This window comes from Oryza sativa, chromosome 12 (genome assembly GCF_034140825.1).
Source record: "Oryza sativa Japonica Group chromosome 12, ASM3414082v1".
Taxonomy (NCBI): Eukaryota; Viridiplantae; Streptophyta; class Magnoliopsida; order Poales; family Poaceae; genus Oryza; species Oryza sativa.
This window is the reverse complement of record NC_089046.1, coordinates 16,358,728-16,384,251: the sequence shown is the minus strand read 5'-3', so window position 1 is coordinate 16,384,251 and position 25,524 is coordinate 16,358,728. Positions and strand designations below refer to the sequence as shown.

The following is a 25,524-nucleotide window of genomic DNA, read 5'->3' as shown; positions in this document are numbered from 1 at the left end:
GGGCGCGGCGCGAGGAAGGCGATGACAGGTGGGCCCCACCCGTCAGCGAGGGTGGCGGGCGGGCCCGCCTGTCAGCGGCGCGCGCGCGGGGGAGGAGGCCGATGGGCCGCGGGGGAGAGGAGAGAGAGGGAGGGAGAGAATTGGGCCGAGCCGGCCCAAGAAGGGAAGGGGGGGAAAAGAAGACTTCTTTTAGGGTTTTTCTTTTTATAAACCTTTTTAACTTTGTTTATTTCTTCTCAATTATTATTTGTGCTCTGAAAATTCCACTAAAATTTACTTACGCATTTTAGGCTTTTAGGAAATATACAAAAATCCTCCAAGCCTTATTTGACTTTTATCTTTGCACATTTTAATTGTTGGAGGCTTTCACATGGATTTTACTTATTCTATGCATAATTTTGAGAATGTATTTTAGAGTCGATTTGGGACGTGACAAACCTACCCCCCTTAAACGGAATCTCGACCCCGAGATTCGGAAGAACTGACGAAGAGATCGGGATGGGCTGCCTTCAGCTCGTCTTCACGCTCCCAAGTAGCTTCTTCTTCGGCGTGATTGCTCCACTGGACCTTGCAAAAACGGATTACCCAGTTCCTGGTCCTGCGCTCCATGGTGTCCAGGATTTTCACTGGCCTCTCCACGTAGGTCAAATCTTCACGAACTTTAATTTGCTCTGAGTCGGCCTGCTCGGATGGCACTCGAAGGCATTTCTTGAGTTGCGACACATGGAACACATCATGCACGTTGCCCAAGGAGGCGGGCAGCTCCAACTGGTAAGCGACTTCTCCGCGTCGAGCAACGATACGGAAAGGACCCACATACCGAGGTGCAAGCTTCCCTTTCGTCTGAAACCTGTGTACACCTCGCAATGGCGTGACCCGAAGATACACAAAGTCATCCACTGCGAATTCCAAGTCACGGCGACGGTTATCTGCATAACTTTTCTGCCGGGACTGTGCCACCTTTAGATTATCCCGAATGATTCTGACTTTAGCTTCAGCTTCTCTCAGGATATCAGTCCCGAACACTTGACTTTCCCCAACCTGGTCCCACAAGAGCGGTGTCCGGCATTTGCGCCCGTACAATGCTTCATATGGTGCCATTTGTATGCTGGATTGATAGCTGTTATTGTAGGAGAACTCGGCATAGGGGAGACTCTTATCCCAGGTCTTCCCGAAATCTAGTACACATGCACGAAGCATGTCTTCTAGGATCTGATTTAGACGCTCGGTCTGCCCATCTGTCTGCGGGTGATAGGCGGTGCTGAAATTCAATCGAGTACCCAGCTCTTCTTGGAGCTTCTTCCAAAAGTGAGAGGTGAATTGACTTCCCCTATCAGATACGATTTTCTTGGGAACGCCATGGAGACTCACGATCCTAGCGAAGTAGAGCTCGGCTAGCTTGTTCCCTCCATAGGTGGTCTTCACAGGAATAAATCGAGCTACCTTGGTTAATCGATCCACAACTACCCATATAGAATCATATCCACCTTGGGTCTTCGGAAGTCCGGTGATGAAATCCATCCCAATTTCATCCCATTTCCATTCTGGTACTTGGAGAGGTTGGAGAAGTCCGGCCGGTCGCTGGTGCTCTGCCTTGACACGCTGGCACACATCACACAGGGCCACGAACTCTGCAATCTCCCGCTTCATGCTAACCCACCAGTATTTCTCTTTCAAGTCTAAGTACATTTTTGTACTGCCAGGGTGGATGGAATAAGGACTTTCGTGAGCTTCCTGAAGTATCAGCTGTTTAAGTTCTCTGTTATCTGGGACGCATACCCGATTTCCGTTCCATAGGGTTCCGTGTTCATCCTCTGTGAAACCAGCGGCTTTACCCTGTTTCATATTCTTGAGGAGTCCATGCATGTCCGGATCATTCTTCTGAGCCTCGCGGATTTGATCGAGCAAGGTGGACTTGGCTTCCAATGCAGCTAAGAATCCACGACCCACTATGCTTAGATTCAGGGCTTCCATCCGTTGGTTAAGTTCGGGTGGAAAGCCTCGGACGTTAAGAGTGTTGCAATGGCCCTTTCGACTTAGAGCGTCGGCAACCACGTTGGCCTTACCAGGATGATAGTGAATTCCCACATCATAATCCTTGATGAGTTCTAACCATCTCCTTTGCCGAAGATTCAGGTCCGACTGAGTGAAGATGTATTTCAGACTCTTATGGTCGGTATAGATTTCACAGCGATTCCCAATGAGATAGTGCCGCCAGATTTTTAGAGCATGAACTACTGCGGCTAACTCCAAATCATGTGTAGGGTAGTTGCCTTCATGAGGACGTAGCTGGCGTGAGGCATAGGCTACCACATGACCGTCCTGCATGAGCACGCACCCCAATCCTTGGCGCGAAGCATCACAATACACTATGAAGTCCTTGCGAGTATCCGGCAAGATTAACACCGGCGAGGAAACCAGCTTTTCCTTGAGAGTTTGAAACGCCTTCTCGCATTGCGGGCTCCACACAAATTTCTCTTCTTTCTTCAACAACTGTGTCATGGGTCGAGCGATTTTGGAGAAGTTCTCGATGAATCTCCGATAGTATCCTGCCAAACCTAAGAAACTGCGGACTTGAGTAACTGTCTTGGGTTGCTTCCAATCGGTGACGGCGGTCACTGTTTCGGGATCCACAGCAACTCCTTTAGCAGATATCACGTGCCCTAAGAATGTGACTTCGGACAACCAGAACTCACACTTGCTAAGCTTGGCATACAATTGATGTTCCCGCAACTTTCCCAACACCAGACGGAGATGGTGTTGATGGTCTTCCTCTGATTGTGAGTATATCAGAATGTCATCAATGAAAACCACAACAAACTTATCCAAGTATTCCATGAACACTTTGTTCATCAAGTTCATGAAGAAGGCAGGTGCATTGGTCAAACCGAACGACATCACCGTGAATTCATACAGTCCATATCGCGTGGTGAATGCGGTCTTCGGAATATCTTCTTCACGAATACGTAATTGGTGATATCCGGAACGGAGATCAATCTTGGAGAATACAGTGGCACCTTTGAGTTGATCGAACAGATCATCGATCCGGGGAAGAGGGTACTTGTTTTTGATGGTGACTTCATTGAGAGCTCTGTAGTCGACGCACATCCTCTTCGTCTTGTCTTTCTTCTCTACAAAAATCACAGGAGCACCCCATGGGGAAGTACTCGGACGTATGTACCCCTTTTCTTTCAACTCTTCCAACTGTTTCTTTACTTCGGCTAGTTCATTTGCTGCCATACGGTAGGGTCGCTTGTGCAGAGGAGTGGTTCCTGGAGCAAGATCTATCCGGAACTCAATCTCACGCTTGGGCGGCATACCGGGTAGTTCTTCCGGAAACACATCTCCGAACTCCCTGACGATGGGGATTTCTGACAGTCCTATCTGATGAAGTTCTGAACTTCTGACAGAGGTTGGGGGTGCAAAGAAAACAACCGGCTGTTCCGGCCCTCGGTACAGAGTGACAGTGCGTCTTGCGCAATCCACTACTCCTTGGAATTGAGCCAACCAATTCATCCCAAGAATCACATCCAAGTTCTTGGTGTCTAGCAGAATCAGATCCGAGGGAAAAGGAATCCCCTGAATTTCTATAGGGACGGCAGGACTATAATACTTTGCTGTCATAACCCCTCCAGGGGTGGTGATGAGCAGAGGGTTCCTAAGCCTTTCTACCCCCAACTGATTTCTCCCCACGAATGGCACAGATATAAACGAGTGGGAAGCTCCAGAGTCGAACAAAATTGTAGCAGGGATGGAATGAACGAGGAACGTACCAACAATGACGTCTGGAGTTGTCAGCACGTCCTCGGCCGTCACGTGATTCACACGACCCCGAATGACATCCTTCCCGCCGTTGTTGGGGTGGGGAGGCGCTTGGCCTTGCTGACGCCTTGGCTTCGGGCATTTATCCGCAAAGTGCCCGGGCTCGAAGCAGTTGAAGCACAGACGCTGCTGACCTTGAGCGTCCCTGCGGCCTTGAACGGGCTGCACAGCTGACGTGGGAGGACGGGGCGCACGAGTCCCTTGTTGATTCTGCTGCTGCTGCGGCTGTGGGACACGCACCACGAATTGAGGTCGGGGCGCGGAGCGAGGTTGCTGCTGCTGTTGTTGCTGCTGCGAGGAGGATCCCCCTGGATAGGGATTGGTGTAGCGGACCCTTTGGTTAGCACCCTGCTGATTGCGGAAATTCGCCAAGCGGCGCTTGTGCGATTCCAGCTCCTTGTGCTTGGCTTCCAAGCGGATGCTCTTGTCCACCAATCGTTGAAAATCCGGATAGTCCCCAGAGACTAGGCGGACGGACAGCTAGGGGTCCATTCCTGCCAGGAACTTCTCTTGCTTCTCCTCATCTTCCCGCACGTCCTCCGGAGCGTAACGGGCCAAGTTGTTGAACTCGTGCAAATACTCCATCACGGAGCGGTTGCCTTGCTTCAACTCTCGGAATTCCCTTTTCTTAAGAGCCACGACTCCAGCGGGCACATGGGTTCTCCGGAAAGCGGCGGTGAAGCGAGCCCAAGTAATAGGTTGCCCCTCTGGCTGCGTAGCCTGGAAATGGTCCCACCATAGAGATGCGGGTCCCTGCAGCTGGTGGGCGGCGAAGACGACTTTCTCCTCATCGCTGCACTGCACCGTGTCTAACTTCTTCCCCACGGCATGCAACCAATCCAAAGCATCCACGGGGTTGTTGGAGCTGGAGAAGGTAGGTGGGCGGATGCGGAGGAACTCGGCGAGTTTAGAGTGTTGTGGGGGTGGTGGTGGAGCATTCTGTTGTGGCGGGTTTTGGAGGTGGTGGAGGAAAGCGGTCATCATGTTGGCTTGCTGGGCGAGGATTTGGGTGAGAATGGCGTTGGTGTCTGGTGGTGGTGGTGGAGGCGGAGGAGGAGGTGGAGGTGGATTGCCTTGGTGGTTGTGGTTGCTGCCTTCAGGTTGATTGCCCTCACCGGTAACAGCGTTTCTCCTGGTCGTCACCATCTGAAAACCCCACACAGAACCAGCAAACAGAGAAAGAGCTAACAATTAAAGCTAACCACCCACGACTACCATTATTCTTGAATTTATTACTGCTATTAAATTGGTTCATTAAAGTTCAAGTTGCTTAAGCAAATAAAATAAAGACAGGCTCCGACACAGTTATGCCACACACCGGCATAACCATGCCCCACACAACCCAACCAAGAAGACAAACGAGAAAGAACACACGCGCAAGCCTACTAACTGCTCGTCTACCGCTGCGACGGGCCAGGACGGAAGGTGAGCAACAGCGCACCCTCCGAGCTACCAACGCCGGAGGCTTCCCCCTCCTGGGGAACCACGGGCGCAGGCTCGGCACGAGGGGTCTCGACGAAGCAAGTCCACGCCAGGGAGGTGCTCTTGCGGGCGGTGATCTTCTGGCTGCGGCAGACGCGGCGACGCTTGGGGTGGCAGATCTCTCCCTGGGCGATCTTGAGCTGGTGCAGCTGCGCCTCCACCGCGTCGAGGTCCTTCTTGAGCTGCAGGTTCTCCTGACGCAGCTCTAGGATCTTCATGTTGTTCTCGACCATCCCGCGGCGCACCATCTGATGGAAGTCGATACGAGCCGCGTCGTACGCCTCCACCATGCGTGCCAGGTGCACGATGGTAGCGTCATCCTCCGAGCTAGCATCCCGGAAGGTGGCGTAGTCGCGGGCTCCTCCGCGACGAGGGTGGTAGCGGTAGGGCGAGTGCTGCAACTCGTCCGGGTAGCGCTGGTGAAGAGTGCCGATGGCGAGGAGAGCGGCGTTCTGGCAAGCGGCGGGGAAGGAATCTCCGCCCGCGGTGACTGCCAGCGAAGTCCGCTCGGGAGAGCCAGAGAGGATCACTGCAGTGACCTCCCACCCAGCGTGGGGCTCCGCGTCGTCTCCCTCCTGATCCGGAAGCGGCCTGGCCTGGTAGTCCACTCCGTGTGGATACCCTAAGACCACGCACATGCCCCGCAGCTCCAAGACGAAGCCAGTCATGTCCAAACCACGACGGGTGACGCTGCCGGCCATCTACAAACAAAAACAAAAAGAAAAGCAAGATTTCAAAGGTCAGATTTTGATGATAAGTGAAGCAGCAAGACAGAGAGAGACTAGACAGTTTTCACAAATAACAAAAGATTTTTATTTTTGAAAATACTGCTAAGGCTTGGGATCTACGGCTCGTCGTAGGGTCAAGGGAGGCTCTGATACCAACTTGTCACGACCGGAAATAACCCAACGGGCGTTCCTGACGTGCGTGCATTAATCCTTGTCCCAGGAGGCAAGGTACACCAAAAGTTGATACAATTCAGAGTTTAACAAGCGGAAGCGTAAATAGTTAACTTATTACATGGGCAGCGAAGGCCCAGCACACACAGAGACAAACGAAGAACAGCGGAAGACTAGGGCGACGACCACAGGCACTAGACGGCAGGCACGAGCTAGACACCAAAGCCTTCATCTTCAAGGAGCTCCTCTTCTGGGCTTGGGAAAAAAATTGAGCAAGACTGAGTACAACCACCGTACTCAACAAGACACACCCACAAATGCAGAATAAATGCAAGGGAGTACAAGGGGATTATAACATAAAGGGTTCGGGTTGCAGTAAACAGCATTTAAAGACATTTAGTTGCTCAGGGCTATTTTGTACACACGATCTTAGAACTATACAATGTTATTAATCAAGGCCGTGAACCCACACGAACCTGCCTTAACCCAAGGCCTATGATGATTCAGACCGAACTGGCAACCCGACCCTGGGTCCCAGCTCGTCCCAAGCCAACCCAGGCCAACCATTCCATATTTTAGTCGTTAAGCAAGTTTTAAGAATTAAAACACTAACTTGGGTACATTGCTCGGATTGCCCATAACCGAGGGCTCGGCTATTCGAATAGATTATACTCTGATCAGAGGTGTACATCTTTACCCACAAGACACATCTTCCTCACGTGTAACCACGTGCCACATACCACCACGGTATACAGACGGAAGACGTGACATAGTTTCCAACCCATCCTAGCCATAGACAAGAGTACCGACCCAATCCCGCCTACGGCCGGAACCCCCGGGACAGGCAGGCAAGACTGAGCCCCTAGCAGCAGGGCACCAACCCTCTGCCATGACATCTCGACTACCGGGCCGCAGCTCGTGTAGCCTTCATTTGCCCTGGAGAATGTCCATCGACCCCCGACTTCATCCATCTCCAATCCGTGTACTTTTGTTTATGACTAGACTGAGCCACAAACTAAGCCTTACCCACTAGACATGTGGAAGTACGGTAGTGCTTTGCAACAGAGGCCCGAAGACCGGTCCTTATATGGCCGAGGTGCTACTATCAAAACCATGCACCCCGAGCCCAGCCTAAAACCATTTTAGGGGATTTTGAATAGAGGGGGCGGTGTGAAGCCAATTCCACAATAATCCAACAATTCCATAGTGTCCAGGTGATATGAATATTTCCCAAGTCTAAAGTTGTAAAACCACCTAATGTTACCTAATTAAATTGCGAAGCATCTACCTAAATTTAAACTAGGGATACCACGAGTAGAGTGTCCACTAGTTGAGGTTTTGTTTAATCTAGGGTGAACAAGGTAATAATAATAACAATAACAATAATAATATGGTCATAACAAAGGTAAATAGGCATGGCTAAATAAAACAGTGATAACGCGGGAATTTAAATAAAGCGATAATGCAATAATTTAAATCAACATAATTTTACAAACTGGGATTCAATATGTTCAAAGATGATGTGACTTGCCTTGCTCGCTTTCCCAACCGACGGCTTCGACTTCCACGAAGAGCGGATCTTCCGAAGCTGCAGCGTCTACACGACCAACGGAAAAGAAAAAGGCTTTTACTCTAATAAACTCCACATAACAGCAGAAACAAAGCACAAAAATGGGTTCTTGACATCTTAAGGAAAAATTAGAGACTTGAACGGTCCAATTCCGAGTTCAAATGGCCAAGATATGGCCATTTGAAGTTTATATGCTCTTTAAATGGATATTTACGAATTTCTTCATTTAAATTTTAATTAAAAACCGGGTTTATTGCGTCAGCCGAGGGAGAGGGCGCGCGGACCGGGTCCACGGGAGTGGGGCCCACGCGTCAGCCTCTCGGTCCATGGTGGACCGGGCGCACGCGGCTGACGGCGGCCGGCGCCGTGGGTCCCACGCGTCAGCCGCACCCGCGGGCGCGGGCGGCTGACGGCCGGGCCCACTTGGCAGCCGCGAGGGCGCGCCCGAAGGCGGCCTCGCCGGCACGGCCGAAGGGAGGCGGCGCACCCGCGCCCCGATGGTCACCGCCGGCGACCACCGGCGCGGCGGAGCGGCGCCCGAGAGAGCGGAGAGGAGAGGGAAGCGAAAGGGCGGTCTTCGGCTCACCCCGGGTCGACGGCGACGACGGGAACGGCGGCCGAAGCGGGGGAAGGCGGCGGCGCGGTTCGGGACGACGAGGACGACGGCGCTCCGACGGTCGGCGGGCGAAACGGAGGCGCGGACGAGGTCGACGACGACGCGGCGAAGCCGAAGGAGGTGACGCCGAGACGGGAGGAAGTCCGGAGCGACGGCGGCGGCGAACCGGAGCTCGTCGGCGACGGCGGAGAGAGAGGAAAGCGGCGCGAGCGCGATTCCGACGGTGAGAGCGAGCGGCGAACGGCGGAAACGGAGGAGAGAGGCACGGGGAACAATTAAATAGCGTCGGGAGAGAGGGAAAGCGGCCGGAGGAGATGGAAACCGGCGCGGAGATCTCGGCCGCCATTGATTGCGCCGGCGAACTTTGCGGGCACAAAATCGGACGAATCCGAGGGAGAGAGAGAGGGGAAAGTGGGGGAATCGGGAGAGGGAATCGCGGGGAGTAATTCCCCCCACTTTAATGCGCGCGGGGACGGCGGGATGCGGCGGATTCGGCGGCGGCGGCGGCGCTAGGGCACGGGCGGGCGGCGGGCGCGGCGCGAGGAAGGCGATGATAGGTGGGCCCCACCCGTCAGCGAGGGTGGCGGGCGGGCCCGCCTGTAAGCGGCGCGCGCGCGGGGGAGGAGGCCGATGGGCCGCGGGGGAGAGGAGAGAGAGGGAGGGAGAGAATTGGGCCGAGCCGGCCCAAGAAGGGAAGGGGGGGGGAAAGAAGACTTCTTTTAGGGTTTTTCTTTTTATAAACCTTTTTAACTTTGTTTATTTCTTCTCAATTATTATTTGTGCTCTGAAAATTCCAGTAAAATTTACTTACGCATTTTAGGCTTTTAGGAAATATACAAAAATCCTCCAAGCCTTATTTGACTTTTATCTTTGCACATTTTAATTGTTGGAGGCTTTCACATGAATTTTACTTATTCTATGCATAATTTTGAGAATGTATTTTAGAGTCGATTTGGGACGTGACAGCAGGGGCATTGGTAAGTCCAAAAGACATAACAGTACATTCGAACAACCCATACCTGGTGGTAAAAGCTGTCTTAGGTATATCTTCCTCTTTGATTCTCAACTGATGATACCCTGATCGAAGATCTATCTTGGAGAAAACAGTGGCACCTTTAAGCTGATCAAACAAATCATCAATTCTGGGTAGCGGATACTTATTCTTGATAGTCACATCATTTAAAGCACGATAGTCCACACACATTCTCTGGGTATGATCTTTCTTTTCCACAAAAATAACCGGAGCTCCCCATGGAGATGAACTCGGTCTGATGTATCCCTTCTGAAGCAAATCATCTACTTGCCTCTTAACTTCTGCCAACTCATTGGCTGCCATTCGATAAGGTCTCTTATGGATCGGAGTCATTCCAGGTACCAAATCTATTCTGAACTCTATATCCCTTTTAGGTGGCATACCAGGTAAATCATCTGGGAACACATCAGGATACTCCCGGACTATAGGAATCTCTTCCAAAGTTATCTGGTTCAGTCTTGACCTTAAAGACTCAGAAGACAATGCATGAACAGTTACAACTCGACCATCATTGCTGGTGAGAGTTACTTTTCTGTTAGCACAGTCTATCACACCTTTATGTCTGGCTAACCAGTCCATCCCTAGGATGACATCAAGGTCTTTGGATTCTAACAAGATAAGATTGGCCAGAAATGGTACTCCCTTAATTTCTATTCTGACCGAGGGGCTACGTTGCAAAGAAAGTGCTTGATCACTTGGGGTACTAACCATCAAAGGACGTCTAAGATCTTCTACTTCCATCCCATGATTTCCCGCAAAACTCATAGATAAGAATGAATGTGTAGCACCAGAATCGAAAAGTACTGTTGCAGGAACTGAGTTAACAGGGAACGTACCCAAAATCACATCGGGAGCATCTTGAGCTTCTGCAGCAGCGACATGATTGACACGGGCCTTTGATGCTGGTACGGTAGAATTGCTCTGGGCAGGGACAACCTTCACGCGACGGGGCTTCGGACACTTGTCAGCATAATGTCCTGGGTCTCCACAGTTGAAACACACCACGGGCTTGCTGCCTTGCTCTCTCTTGGCAGGTTGTTGCTGTGTTGGAGCTGCAACAGGACGTGGAGCTTGATTGCGGATGTTATTGCCAGCATTGTTGTTGAAGAACTGGCGCTGCGGACGAACAACAGATGAAGAACCTCCATGTGGCATAGGCTGGGGTCCTAAAGTAAGACGCGGCTTCTGATTACTCCCCTGTTGTGCCTTGAAGTGAGCAATCCGGCGTTTCTTCTGCTCCATGCGATTATACTTGTCCTCCTAACGAATAGCCTTATCCACTAACTTCTGGAAATGTCGCGTCCCAAAACGACTCTAAAATACATCCTCGAAATTGTGCATAGAATAATTAAAATTCATGTGAAAGCCTCCAACAATTAAAATGTGCAAAGTTAAAAGTCGAATAAGGCTTGGAGGATTTTTGTATATTTCCTAAAAGCCTAAAATGCATAAATAAATTTTAGTGGAATTTTCAGGGCACAAATAATAATTGAGAAGAAATAAACAAAGTTAAAATGGTTTTATAAAAAGAAAAACCCTAAAAAGTCCTTTTCCCCCCTTCCCCCTCTTGGGCCGGCTCGGCCCAGCTCTCTCCCTCTCTCTCCTCTCCCCCGCGGCCCAATCGGCCTTCCCCCGCGCGCGCGCCGCTGACGGGCGGGCCCGCCCGCCACCCTCGCTGACGGGTGGGGCCCACCCGTCATCCCCTACCTCGCGCCGGCCCCGCCGCCTCGCCCGTGCCCTAGCGCCGCCGCCGCCGCGGATTCCGCCGCATCCCGCCGCCCCCGCGTGCAATAAAGATGGGGAAATCACTCCCCGTGATTCCCTCTCTCTTTCCCCCCACTTTTCCCTCTCTCTCTCCCTCGGATTCGTTTGGAATCACTCCCGCAAACATCGCCGGCGCATCAATGGCGGCCGGATCTTCCGCGGCCGATTCCCCCTCATCCGGCCGCTCTCTCCCCCTCCCAACCCTATTTAAGCGCTCCTCGTGCCTCCCTCCTCCGTTTCCGCCACTCGCCGCTCTCTCTCCCCGTCGGATTCGAGCTCGCGCCGTCGTCCTCTCTCTCCGCCGTCGCCGCCGATCTCCGGTTCGCCGCCGTCGTCGCCCCGGACCTCCTCCCGCTTCGGCATCGCCTCCTTCGGATTCGCCGCGTTCTCGCCGACCTTGTCCACTCCTTCGTTTCGCCTGCCGACCGCCGGAACGCCGCCGTCCTCGTCTACCCGAGCCGCGCCGCCGCCTTCCTCCGCTCCGGTCGCCGTTCCCGTCGTCGCCGTCGACCCGGGGTGAGCCGTGGACCGCCTTTACGCTTCCCCCTCCCCTCTCCCCGTCGACCGTGAGGCTGCCGCGTGGGCCCCACTCCCGTGGACCCGGTCCGCGCGCCCCTCCCCTCGGCTGACGCAATAAATCCGATTTTAAATTAAAATTTAAATGAAGAAATTCGCAAATATCCATTTAAAGAGCATATAAACTTCAAATGGCCATAACTTGGCCATTTGAACTCGGAATTGGACCGTTCAAGTCTCTAATTTTTCCTTAAGAAGTCAAGAACCCATGTTTATGCTTTGTTTCTGCTTGTTATATGGAGTTTATTAGAGTAAAAGGCTTTTCTTTTCCGTTGGTCGTGTAGACGCTGCAGCTTCGGAAGATCCGCTCTTCGTGGAAGTTAAAGCCGACGTTTGGGAAAGCGAGCAAGGCAAGTCACATCATCTTTGAGCATATTGAATCCCAGTTTATAAAATTATGTTGATTTAAATTATTGCATTATCGCTTTATTTAAATTCCCGCGTCATCACTGTTTTATTTAGCCATGCCTATTCACCTTTGTTATGACCTTATTATTATTGTTATTGTTATTATTACCTTGTTCACCCTAGAATAAACAAAACCCCAACTAGTGGACACTCTACTCATGGTATCCCTAGTATGATTTTAGGTAGATGCTTCGCTATTTATTTAGGTAACATTAGGTGGTTTTACAACTCTAGACTTTGGGAATATTCTTATCACCTGGACACTATGGAATGGTTTGGTTATTGTGGAATTGGCTTCACACCGCTCCTTCTATTCAAAATCCCCAAAATGGTTTTAGGCTGGGCTCGGGGTGCATGGTTGTGATAGTAGCACCTCGGCCATATAAGGACCGGTCTTCGGGCCTCTGTTGCAAAGCACTACCGTACTTCCACATGTCTAGTGGGTAAGGCTTAGTTTGTGGCTCAGCCTGGTTATAAACAAAAGTACACGGATGGAGATGGAAGAAGTCGGGGGTCGATGGACATCTCTAGGGCAAATGAAGGCTACACGAGCTGCGGCCCGGTAGTCGAGATGTCATGGCACAGGGCCGGTGTCCTGCTGCTAGGGGCTCAGTCCTGCCTGCCTGTCCCGGGGGTTCCGGCCGTAGGTGGGATTGGGTCGGTACTCTTGTCTATGGCTAGGATGGGTTGGAAACTATGTCACGTCTTCCGTCTGTATACCGTGGTGGTATGTGGCACGTGGTTGCACGTGAGGAAGATGTGTCTTGTGGGTAAAGATGTACACCTCTGATCAGAGTATAATCTATTCGAATAGCCGCGCCCTCGGTTATGGGCAAGCCGAGCAATGTACCCAAGTTAGTGTTTTAATTCTTAAAACCTGCTTAACAACTAAAAGGTGGAATGGTTGGCCTGGGTTGGCTTAGGACGAGCTGGGACCCAGGGTCGGGTTGCCAGTTTGGTCTGAATCATCATAGGCCTTGGGTTAAGGCAGGTTCGTGTGGGTTCACGGCCTTGATTAATAATATTGCATAGTTCTAGGATCGCGTTTACAAAATAGCTCTGAGCAACTAAATATCTTTAAATGCTGTTTCCTGCAACCCTAACCCTTTATGGTATAATTCCTTTGTATTCCCTTGCATTTATTCTGCACTTGTGGGTGTGCTGGGCCTTCGCTGCCCATGTAATAAGTTAACTATTTACGCTTCCGCTTGTTAAACTCTAGATTGTATCAACTTTTGGTGTACCTTGCCTCCTGGGATAAGGATTAATGCACGCACGTAAGGAACGCCCGTTGGGTTATTTCCGGTCGTGACAGGAAATCAGGATAATCTCCAGTCATGAGTGGGTAAGAAAGCTCATCATTCAGTCCTTCCAAGAACTTCTCCTGGCGATCTTCATCATTGCGCACGTCTTCCGGAGCATAACGAGCAAGACGATTGAACTCGTGCAAATACTCCGTAACAGAGCGAGATCCCTGAGTAAGCGACCTGAACTCCTTCTTCTTGAGAGACACTACTCCTGATGGTATATGCGTCTTTCGGAAAGCAGCGGTGAATTCAAGCCAAGTGATAGGTTCAGCAGTTATCCTATTCAGGCGGAAGTGATCCCACCATTCAGAGGCAGGGCCATGCAATTGATGTGATGCAAATGATACCTTCTCCTGATCAGTGCACTGAAGTAAATCCAACTTCTTCTCTATGGCATGCAGCCAATCACCAGCTTCAACAGGATTAGTGGTACTAGAGAAAACAGGCGGCCTCACACGAAGAAATTCTGCTAACTTATTCTGAGGAGGTGCATGGTTATTTCCTTGGTTCTGCTGGTTCTGGAGTTGCTGCATCATCATGTTCATTAACTGAGTCTGTTGAGCAAGAACTTGAGCAAGAGTGGGATTCTCTCCATTGTTGTTGTTATTGGGGTTGTTAGGGCCATTCCCATTGCTGCGAGTGTTCACCATCTGGCATGGACAGGGCACAAGAAGAGAAAACGGGGGAAACTACTTAGGACAGAGAATTACTTTAGCTTTTATTGATCTTAACTGAGTTTCATTATTACAAACTGAAGACTCTCACACCACTAAACTCACCAACTTCCTAACACTCAAAAGCAAACAAACACATGCAATTACATCCCACCACTGATGTAAATCACATGCGAGCCACACACAAGCAAACTTAAAGCAAGCAAACTAACACAACGATCTAAGACAACGACTTAACAAGTCACTCTAGTTCTTCCAAGCATCGGAGGTCGATTGAAGGCTCGTTCGGCTCGTCTTCATCATCTTAAGTTGCTACCCACTCAATCTTGGAATGGTTGCGCTTGGATTCTTCTTCTTCATCACTTATGATGATGACCGGAGGATCCGCTTGGGCTGGGGCAACTTCTTTCTCCACCACACGGACCTTTGGCGCCAATTGATAGCGAGGGACAAATAAAGCTCTCTTCCTTGCGGTAAGACGAATCCTGGCCTTCTGTGGCGGTGCTTCTCCCTTTAATGCGGCTAATTCCTTCTCCAAACGATCCACCTTGTCTTCTAGCTTGCAAATCTTACCACGATTCCGGTCTTCACGATCTTGAGCCGCTAACACAGTCTCCGCACGACTTTCATCCATAGCCCACAGCATCTCAACCAAATGCCTTGTGGTAGCATCATTCTCAATTCCTTCAGTCTCAAGGTAGCTGCCACGGTCACTTCCCTGGGGTTGACGAGGATGGTAGCGATACTCAGTGTCAACCAACTGATCACTGTAGCGATCACGGAGCTCTCCTATGGTGATCCTTGCCACTTCCTGACATGCATGGATGTAGTTTCTTCCTCCAGCTTCAAACATCACTGAGGGGACCTCTTCACTATTGCTGTTCAAGGTGACTTTGACTCGGCACTTCTCTTCATGACGATCATGAGGAATCTGGGCATAAAAAGGGGCAGTCCCAAATCCAATGACAAAGGACATCGTACGCAACTCTTGAACAAAACCCTCAACACCAAACAGGTACTCAGGCTTGTAGCGCGGCATCTAAAGACAAGTGAAAGGAGGGAGTTAAGACCTTTATCCAATTAATAGCACAAGTTTTTGGATTAATTTGAATAAAGTTTAGAAATTCAAAGTAAAAGGTAAGTAAATAAAGTAAACCAAACTTGCAAGATAAGTTGAAATAGTTGGAAACCAAGTTACAAATTTTGTACTTTTGAATAGCTGGTTTCAAAAGAAAGTTATAAAATCAACATGCTAAATTTATTTTATTGCAGCAAGATTAAATAAAACAACATTGTAAAACTTTTGCTGGTAAATGAGCCATTAGTACAGTAATAGATGTACAGTACTAATAACACTGGAATAAATTTTGAATGAGAACCATTAAAAGAGATTATGAAGTGCATGTGCCATTAGTTTGGTTTAATTAAAAGAGAAAGGGAGGAGAACAGTTCTACTTTTCCAATATTTTTAGAGGGCTTCTATGGGTAACCATTTGGCATAACCTAGGGTCAAGGGGGCTCTGATACCAACTTGTCACGCCCGGAATTTCTATCCAAAATTCCAAACGCTTACATGTGTGTGAACCCTCGTCCAGGAATCAGCCGAGGCACACAATAACAAATTGATAATAGAGTACAATTATTACTCTAATTAATAAGCGAATAAAATGTCATTACAGAGGTAGATAGTTCCTCTCAATCAATAAAGATCTAAGCAGCGGAAAATAAATAAACGGCGCAGACGGCTCCACTCCACAGGCAGCTTGACCAAGGCTACACCTAATCCTCCACACCATCAGCCTCATTGTAGAACTCTTCCTCTGATGAATGATTGCAAGGTGAGTATATGACATACTCAGCAAGCCACGCAGCAGATATGCAAGTGCACAGGATAACAAAGGATGGCATAATAGGGTTTCATTTGCAAAAGTAGCATTTAGCAAACATTTGAGAATTTAATAAAACAGTTAAGTATTAATTAAGCAATATTAATCCAACACTATACAACATACCCTGTTGTATAGGCCCATCCATTCTGAACAACCATCCCGGCTGCACAGTTCTATCTCCAAACCAGGAATGTACCATTCCAAACCAGGAGCTAATCAAATTATTACCAATTATAGCTTCATTTACTATGGTGAGAAGTGTGGGACTAATCACGAAAGACATTGTTAGACCCGCCCATAACCGCGGGCACGGCTATTCGAATAGTTTTACTCTGATCAGAGGTGTACCACTGTACCCACAAGACAACCCCACATCATGTCACCATGTGCCTCAATACCACCACGGTACCTCGGAAAGGAGTTGTGACAATACCCCTCGCATAACACAATCCACTGCAGCGCACCTTCCTGGATCATAATCACCCCCTTATAAACAAGGCATGGACTCCCCAGCGACCCCCGTGGGCTTATCTCCGCCACTTCTCAGTCTGGTGCCCCGCAATGAACCATGCTATACAAAAGATAAAGCCGTTGCCCATGCTGGCTTGTGGTTGGCACGATTAATGTTTCACAACCGAAACTCGTGAACCGGTCCTTAATTGTCATGAGCACGACCATCGAAACCATGTGCTCACAACCCACCATTATCAGGTTTTAGTTGGCACATTAATTAATTAACTAATCACGATTGTCCATCGTGAACTATCATTAAGCCATCATGAAATAATAGTGAGTCATAAGTTATCCCAATAGTGTGCTAATGTTTCTAAGCAGGGCTAAGCAATTATATCTAATATCTAGTTGAACCAATATAAATAAAGCTCAACTAGTCAAATTATAATAACCCAAGGTATCAAGGAATAAAGTAATCAAGAACAAAAGGGCTATAACAAACAATAGGTTAATTCCACCCAATGACATTCGAAAATAAATGCAATAGTTGAAAAGAAATAATAGCTTTAAATAGGATCAACATGCTCAAAGGATTGTTTGGGATCTGTGTGACTTGCCTTGCTGGCCTTGGAACTCTTCAAACTCTTCTCCGGCGAAAACGGACTCTCCGGAAACGACGGAATCTAAGCAGAAAAGAGCAAAATCACCAAAACAGCACATAAACAAGCATGAACAGTACATGTGGATATTTTTAATGTGTAGATCTCAATTTTAGAAAAATTTAGAGACTTGAACCAACTAAATCGGAGCTAAGATGAATTAGTTATGAATTTTTGAAGATTAAATCGGATTAAAACACTTAAATCGGTTAAAATTGAATTATGACGCAATAATGAATTATTTTTGAAAAGGAAAAGAAGGTTTATTGCGTCAGCGGGCTAGGGTTTTGGTGGACCGGGCGCACGGGCGGCGGTTCACGCGAACGGACGGCCGAGATCGATCCAATCCAAAACGGACGGCCGAGATCGAACGGTCCACGACCGGCTCACGGCGGACGACCCCGATGACGTCGGCAATGACGTCACCGGCAGCGGCGGCGGCTCGGCGGAGCGGACGGCTCGGGCGGCGCACGCTCGCCGGCGAACGGCGGCGCGAGGACGCAAACGGAGGCCACCAGCACGTAGAGGACGACGCGGCGAACACACCGGTGACCAAAACGGCGGCGGAAGAACAACGGACGACGACGGCGACGAGGAGGAAACGGCGGAAACCTTCGGGTTGACGACGGCGACGAGGCTCCGGCGATCTCCGGCGACGGCGAAGGGGCGGACGAGGACGGCGACGACTTGGCGACCACGATGACGTCCTTCCCGAGCAACGGCGACGGCTGAAACGACGGCGGCGCACGGCTGGAGCGGCGGCGGCGACGGCGAAGCTAGGGCACACGGCGCTAGAGCGATTCCGGCGACGAGAGGCGAAGGCGAGGGTGGCGACGGGTAGAGGAGACACCGGGGGTCCTTTTAAAGGGGCTCGGAGGCGGCGGCGAAGGCCCACGGCGACCGGCGACGAAAGGAAAGCCCGCGGCTTGAAGGAAAGAGGCCGATCCGAATCGAACTCGATTCCACGAACTTCCAAAACGATTTAGCCGATGTTTCCAAAGGAGAAAAGGTAGAGGAGATCCCGAGGATCATTTCCCCTCTATCAATTCGGCCGGAGAAGGAAAGGAGCGGCCGGATTTGGAAGGAGACGGCGGCGGCGCGAAACTAGGGTTTCGGCGGCGGCGGCCGAAGGAAGACGAAGGGTCCGACAGGTGGACCCCACCTGTCAGCGAGCGAGGGCGCGCGCGCGCGGCGGCTAACTGGGCCGGCTGGGCCGAGGAGAGAGAAGAGAGGTTTTGGGCCGACTTTCGGCCCAAAGCCAAAAGAAGACTTTTTAAAACCTTTTTCAATTAAAATTATTTCTTAAATGCAATTCCATTTATTAAAAATACTTTCTTAGCTCAAATAAATCCCAGAAAAATCTAGGAATTATAGAATTAAGCAAAGTATTTAATGAAATTTTATCTGGGCCCATTTTATATTGGAATTTATTAATTAAAATTAGATTTTCTTTTCAAGACTTTTAAAATTATTTCTAAAAATTCCATTTAAACAACAATTTATATATTTATGATTTTCAGGGTGTGACATTGCTTGTTTGCTTGGCCAGTGAAATGAGGTGGGTTGGGGATGGGGACATTGAGTTCTGTTAGTGCAATATATTATGGGGACATCAGATTAGTGTTGCAAAGTAGCCCTTTCATTCAAAAACTAATATCGTATCTGTCGATTGTTTCTTGTTGTTTCTCTAGCGCATAAAAAAAATAATCTAACATATGGTATTGTACTATCAGGTTGCTGGGCTCCTCCCCATCACCCTCGGGCAGGTTAGAAAAATAATTGATCCTGAATTATCATTCAGCTGTATCTGATTTGGAGAATAAGAAATTTGGTGTTGATATAATCTGAAACTTGGTTTCATTTGATTGTCAGGTGTTGATATAAGCTGTCCTAGTCTCCTTTATTATCTTGTGCACTGTGATGAACTCCATCTACTTATTTTAGTTGTGTTGATGCTTCTATGAGCTTACTGTCGTGTGGTGGACTTGGTTATGTAAAATGATGTTTGGTGCTATGGTGGACTCAATTATCATCCTGTGGTAAACTTTTGTGGACTTAAATGTGAAGTTATGTGTACTAGGTTCTGTGAACTTATTTGTAATATGGTGCTCTGTGAAGTTGGTATCTGTGTTCAATGTTGATGTTGGGCCTATTTGTAATGTGCTGTGAAGTTCTAATTGTTGCTCCAAATGGGCCAATGCTAAAAATTTTCTAGACCAAATAGTGGGCTGGGCGACAACTAGATGTAAAATGTGTGGACAAATGGGTTGGGCTGGGACAAATGAGTGGGCCTTCATCCCTAATGTGTTTAACACGTGTCTGTATCGGTAAAGACACGTGTCATTAATCAGATACAGACACGTGGCGCCTCAAAATGAGAACACGTGGTGCCACCACCTTCAGCCACGTGGCGTTAGCGTGTAGCGCCACGTGGACATATGAAATGCCAACACGTGGGATTAAATATGACTGCCACGTGGCTCTAGTATACTGGAGATGCTGATCCAACATGGAGTACACGTCATCTGCCACGTCACATCAAACGTGGATTCCACGTATGGCAGCCACGTGGCTTGGACAACGCATGTCACTAGCCAGCTGGAAAGCAATTCTGTGACGAGCACCTTCGTCATGGATAGAAGCATTTCTATGCCGAAATCTACCGTTTCGTCATAGAGAAACTTATGTGACGCGAGTTCTATGACGAAATCATAAGTTCGTCATAGATGTTACTTTATGACGATTATCGCATCTTCCATGACAAAAGTAGATCGTCATAGATGTGCCGATCTCTACTAATTTGCTCATATTTTTCTCTTTTATTCCAGGTACGTCCCTGTCGTCAAGACTGTTTTCAGGGATTCAGCACCCATTATTTTTCTCACATCGAATACGTCCTTGTCACAAAGACTGTTTCCAAGGATTCGGTATTCATTTTTTTCATATTTTATATTCTCTTATTCACAATGAGCAATTAAAGCTATTTGAGGAATAACAATTCAATAAAGCATATATATAGAGCATTTATAAATCAAACCATATGCTAGCATCAACATTACATATTTGCTTAATTCAAGTATAGAATTTAAGTGTCATGCATCATCTCCCTTAAAAGCAAAATCTAAATCTCATGAAAAGACTAGAATACATACAAGCTATACTAGAGACAAATAAACTTTCTCAAGTATAGACTAGTATTGCTAGCATGCACAAGAAAATACCATATGTATATACAAAGCTCTATTTTCTCAATTTTTCCATTGTCATATTATTGCTTGATAAAACCATGAGGTACAAACTCCCCCTCAAACCATGCCAAAAGGATGAATTATGCCCAATTCGCCACGAAGAAAAGCAAAGCGATTAGAATCCAAAGGTTTAGTGAAAAAATCAGCAATTTGCAACTTAGTGTCCAAAAACTACAATTCAACATTTCCTTTCTCAACATGATCCCTCAAAAAGTGAAAACGGATATCAATATGTTTTGTGCGTGAGTGTTGAACAGGATTCTTAGCAATGTTAACAGCACTAGTATTATCACAAATGAGAGGTACTTTCTCAAAAGTAAGACCATAATCTTTCAAAGTAGACAAAAGCCAAAGAATCTGTGAACAACAACTAGCAGCAGCAACATATTCAGATTCAGCAGTTGATTGAGCAACACTAGATTGTTTCCTAGAAGACCATGCAATCAATGATGTACCAAGAAAATGACATGTTCCACTAGTACTTTTCCTATCAATTCTACAACCACCAAAATCAGCATCGGAATATCCACTTAAGCATATAGAAGATAAAGTAGAATATCAAATTCCAAACTCAAGTGTATGATTCAAATACCTCATTATTCGCTTGACCACTTGACGATGTGAAGCACGAGGAGAAGCTTGAAAGCGCGCACACAAACACACAGCAAATTGTATGTCTGGCCTAGAAGCAGTTAGATATAACAAAGATCCAATCATACTTCTATACTCCTTTTGATCAACAACTTCACCATCTTCATCAGGATCCAACACAGCTGTAGAACCAATTGGTGTTGAAATTGGCTTGCAATTCTCCATCTTGAATCGTCTCAAAAGATCCTTCATATCCTTCGTTTGATGCACAAAAGTACCTTGAGGTGTTTGCTTAATTTGCAATCCCAAAAAGTATGATAACTCACCCATCATGCTCATCTCAAATTCCCTGCGCATAATCTCAGCAAAATCTACAACCAAAGCGTGAGTCGAACAACCAAAGATGATATCATCCACATAAATCTGAACAAAAAGTTGATTATCACCATGCTTAAGAACAAAAAGCGTTTTGTCAACCTTTCCCATTGTAAAACCTTTCGCAAGCAAAAAGTTCTTAAGCCTATCATACCATGCTCTAGGAGCTTGTTTCAAGCCATACAAAGCTTTAGACAATTTAAAAATATGGTTGGGAAAATCTGGATTTTCAAAACCTGGTGGTTGTTTGACATAAACTTCCTCCTGTATAAAACCATTTAGAAAAGCACTTTTCACATCCATTTGATACAATTTAAAACCTTTTGAAGCAGCAAAAGTCAACAAAAGTCTAATTGCCTCAATTCTAGCAATAGGAGCAAAAGTTTCATCAAAATCCAATCCCTCAACTTGAGTAAAACCTTGAGCAACAAGTCTAGCTTTATTTCTCACAACCAAACCATCCTCATTTTGTTTATTTTTGAAAACCCACTTGGTTCCAATAATATTATGTCCAGAAGGTGGTTCAACTAAAGTCCAAACTTTGTTTCTCTCAAAATTTTCAAGTTCTTCATGCATGGCGTTAATCCACGATTCATCAGTTAATGCATGTGACACATCTTTGGGTTCAAAAGAAGCAACAAATGCAGAATTTGCACAAACATCATGAGTCGTTACCTTAGACCTTGTAGTTCGCTCACCTATATTACCAATAATTTGTTCCGGTGGATGTCGTCGTTGAATGTGCAAAGGAGCAGCAACTTCTGAAGTTGATCCACGTTCTGTATCAGTACTGGTCGAAGTAGTAATTTTCGGAGGACCATCTCGAACAGCATCAATAGAACCCTCAGCCGACGACCCTGGCCGGTCTGACCGCTCCTCATGGGCAGGTCTGACCGGAGGTGTGCCGGCGGTCTGACCGGCCTGGCGCCCGGTCTGACCGGCCGAGCCGACCTCGTCGTCGTCGTTGTCGTTGTTGCTCTCGTCTTCAAAAATACGACCATCCTCCCCCTGAACCTGTGATAGTGTACCTACAATGTCGGGTCTAGTACCTAGACTAGCCTCATCAAAAGAAACTTCGCAAGTCTCAACTATTTTGTTAGTCCCCAAAATAAGTACACGATAGCCACGAGTATATGCGGGGTAACTAAGAAACAATCCATCGGTAGAGCGTGCCTCAAACTTATCCTAATTTCCAGATTTCAAGACAAAGCACTTGCAACCAAAAACACGCAAATGTGAAACTTTGGGTTGATGTCCAAATCGAAGTTCATAAGAAGTTTTTCCAAGTTTAGATCTCAAGAAAACTCGATTTGAAATATAACAAGCAGTGTTAATTGCCTCAGCCCAAAATTTTCTAGGAGTTTTATACTCATCCAACATCGTTCTAGCCATTTCAACCAAAACACGATTTTTCCTTTCAACAACACCGTTTTGTTGAGGAACACGAGGAGAAGAAAATTCATGATCAAGACCTCTTTCGTTGCAAAATTGTTCAAATGAAGCATTTTTAAACTCACCACCATTATCACTTCAAATTTTTTCAAAGAACCAGGAAATTCAAGATCCAATCGAAGAAACAAACCACGAAAGTGTTGGAAAGCTTCGTCCTTAGTTGCCATAAAGAAAACCCAAGAATATCGAGAAAAATCGTCAACAATAACCAACACATACCACTTCCCTCCAACAGATTGCACTCTAGCCGGACCAACAGTATCCATGTGTAATAGCTGTCCCGGTGCATCCGTCATCACAGAAACAATAGGAGCATGTGAAGTAGAAACCATCTTAGCATGACGACACGGTGTACAAACCAAATCAACATCTTTCTTAAGTTTAGGCAAACCACGAACAAGATCCAAACCACTTAACCTAGTGAGATGATCAAAACCAACATGTCCAAGTCTACGATACCAAAACATCACATTTTTATCAAACTTAGCAACAAAACATGTTATCAGAGGTGAAACAGGATTTTCAAAATCAGCTTTAAACACTCTTCTATAGTGAGAAATATTCAACACAGAATCACCACAAGAATCAAAAACTTTACTTCTAGTTTTCTTAAAGTGAACCTCAAAATTTTCATCAACAATTTGTGAAACTGAAAGCAAATTGTACTTTAAGTCCTCAACCAAAGCTACATTCTTCAATTCAAATTTTTCATTTACCTTAACCAAACCTGTAGCGAGAACGGCACTTGTAGCAGCATCACCAAAGATAATTGATTCAGTTATCACCGGTCATGTGCCGCGAACAACCGGAATCCACGATCCACACGTTTTTCTTCCTTGCCACCAAAGCCTACACACAAGCAGAAGTCGAAGCCTCAGTACTGGGGTTAGATGATAGTAAAAATTTAGGAATCCAGTACTAAGACACACGACCAGAAGATCCAATAGGCATATATCCACGTGCAAAATCAATTTTAGAATTTTCAGAAAAATTCCTCTGAAGCCAGTCTGACTGAGGGCCGGTCTGACCGCTTCTGTACCGCTGGTCTGACCGGTGCCCGGTCTGACCGTAATATTTGGTAATATACGTACAAAAATTAAATTGAGTGTATATATGACATAGGTTACAAATAACCACATTGAAAAATTAGAGCAAGGTATATTATAAACCTAAATTTATGATGTATTGAAATGATTAAAAAGGATTGTGAAGTAACCAACATTATAAAGCACTCCCTCCATTCACAAATATAAGAGATTTTGATACTCTCTATTTTCACAAGTATAATGAATTTCAGAGTATTGTTTTTCCAATATATCCAACAACTCTTTTATTGTACACTTTTAGTTGCATCGTTTGACATGATCTTTTCCAATCAAATAAAGTCTAAAGGTCATCAGAATAATTTGACCTCAACCTTAATCTATGCTAAACAACCAATAATAGAATCTATTATATTTATGTATGAAGGGAATACATGATTACCGTAGACTAAAAATGCATAAAAGGTCTCTCAAAATAGTGAAAGCACACAGTTATCAGCCAAAGAGCATGTTCTCTATTATAAGTTAATTAAACATGTGCCCATCTTATGCAAGAGGTAAATTAAAAAGGGTTATGACAAGCAAAAGACGATACGTCTAGTACTCCATTGATGCATTCTCTTGTTGCAAGGTTTTCTGCACACCAATTCAATCTCCAAAAGATTTTCGACATAATTACAATCAATAAGACAAACCCATCACCCATGACACAAAATATAATACAGATGTGAATTATACATAGTTCGAATAACCTATTATTGAGAGTGGAGAAAGAACTAATTAATCACTTTAATTTCAAAAGTACCCGCCGAGAAAGAAAAATTGGACCGCTACCGTCTTCCGGATTGCTTGTTTACTGTTTAGGATCCACTGGAGCTTGTTGACAAAAACAGACTCCTCAAAGAGTCATTTTGGTTGTACCAATGAACTTCTCAAAAGGTTGGGCCTGTAGCTAGCTATGCTCAACAGGAAAGTCATGTCCTTGAACACCTGAATTGAACCAGGAAATAATCATGGGAATATCACTCTTCTATGTTACATAACAATATAATTTTGACAACATGCTGCATCGCCATGGAGAACAAACACATGCACAGTTTATAACTAATCAAGAGAATGCCAGTCTTCTCACGCACCAATCACCAGCAAGGGTTGTTTCATGGTGGTTGAAGGCCCCCGGGAGTGCATCACCATGTAGCACAAAAGAATCAAGAATAATGTCTTTTAAGTAGCTTTAAACAGTAAAGTTAAAAGGCCACAAGAAAATAAGAAAACAACCAGCAGAACCTGACATTCTGAAATTGCTTGTACATTATTCCAGTGGCTGCCTCTACCTCTTGGACCTTCCACTTCAACCCTCATCTCCTCAAAAGCACACGCATATACGGATGTACCTACTGTTACTGCTTTCTTTACCCTCTCCTCCTGCCTTCTCTCTCTGCTCTGACCAATCCTGGCACAATCAAACATTTGATCAAACTGGTCTCTGAAATAAGGGGAATAGCAAGAAGAGGATAAATAAGCTGAAACGGATTTATGGAATTTGATAGTGATTGTAAAGAGTGGTATTGATGCCAACAGCACCTTCAATTTCATCAATTCGACCACTAAAATATCCAAATTGAATGGTAGATAAATTTCTAGTGATTAATTAAACTTGGAA

The 25,524-nt window shown here is 46.7% G+C and overlaps 1 long non-coding RNA gene across 1 annotated transcript; it reads right to left on the bottom strand.

Annotated features, from left to right (window-relative positions):
• Positions 1–24,457: 24,457 nt before the first annotated feature.
• Positions 24,458–25,314, bottom strand: LOC136354662 (uncharacterized). The gene is made up of 2 exons (XR_010738231.1): positions 24,998–25,314; positions 24,458–24,851 (listed from the first exon to the last, which is right to left on the bottom strand). It is a non-coding gene; the product is annotated as an uncharacterized lncRNA (long non-coding RNA).
• Between the last annotated feature and the right edge of the window lie 210 nt (positions 25,315–25,524).